Source organism: Phalaenopsis equestris, unplaced genomic scaffold (assembly GCF_001263595.1).
Source record: "Phalaenopsis equestris unplaced genomic scaffold, ASM126359v1 Scaffold000824, whole genome shotgun sequence".
Classification (NCBI taxonomy): domain Eukaryota; kingdom Viridiplantae; phylum Streptophyta; class Magnoliopsida; order Asparagales; family Orchidaceae; genus Phalaenopsis; species Phalaenopsis equestris.
Window position 1 is genome coordinate 44,713 of NW_018165264.1, and position 1,242 is coordinate 45,954.

Genomic DNA, 1,242 nt, shown 5'->3' on the forward strand with positions numbered 1-1,242 from the left:
ATTAGGGGGTTCAATTTGGGGAAATTGGGTATTTTGGTTGGGCTTGGAATTTAGGTTTGAAATTGGGTTCAATTGAGCTTCAATTTGGTCTCAATAAAGCTTAGAGTAATGAATTTGAGTTTATAATTGAAATTGGGGAGATTTGAAATCAACTTGGTGGAAATTGGAGGTGAATTAGGGCAATTGGGCCTTAAAGGGAAAATTTTGGATTTTGGTCAAAATTGGACAACTTGGTCAAATTGGACTTCATGAGTGGTCATAATTAGTTTTGGGGGTGTTTGAAATAATTTTGGAGGTTTTTGTAGAAATTTAGGCCACCAAGAGCATTTTGGTAATTTTGGCAAACTTGGGGCTATTTTAATAATTTTTGAACTTTTAGGGTGTTTTGGCTAGATTGAATGGTTTAAAAAAGTTTGGGTGATTTTTGGACAAAGTTGGGTGGTTAGGGAAATTTTTAGGATTTTAGGGTATCAAGGGTAATTTGGTAATTATGGGAAAGTTTAGGGGCAAAAGGCTAAAATTGGGTATTTAGGTAAAATTGGGGTTCAATAGGATGCCAATCTTGAAACTACCCTTCATGAGCCATGAGACCAAGGGAAACCCCACTTTGGATCATCCATGTGTTGGTCTTAGCTAAACCTTAGGGGACCATCTACATGAGTTTCCAAAAAGGAGTAAGGGATCAACTAAGCATATTTGGTTAAGGGTTAAGGTTGTGAGTGTAAGTGAGGGGCATCAAGTGTATGTGTGTGCGATACTGACCAAGACCACATCACCCAGGGTATATCCTAAGGCCAAACAGTTATATGGGGACTCCTCTTGAGCTCTCTAATATTAGCTCCACTTACTAATTGCTAGAGTATAGAGCAAATATGTGAAAGTTCAAGCAAAGAAAAGAAGAGTTTTAGAATTTCTAAAGGTGAGGGTACCATCACTAGTCCTCTAGGATAGTCACAGGAAAGTCCTATGGCTAAATCCTAGGCTTCTTAGGAAGAGACTAAACCTCCCAAAAGTGAGGTGATGCGCAGATTTATTGTGTATTATTTTTGTAAATATTTTTAAATATCACAAAGAACACACACAATGGTGCTAATATAAATATGCAATTCAAATCCAAACAAAATAACTTTAGTAAAGCTAATTTTATCTTTTAAAATCTTTAAACTGCCAAACCCGTAATAATAACACAAGTATACGTATCACTCAAGTAATAAAAGGCTCTAATGGAGTCTGATCCCAGAT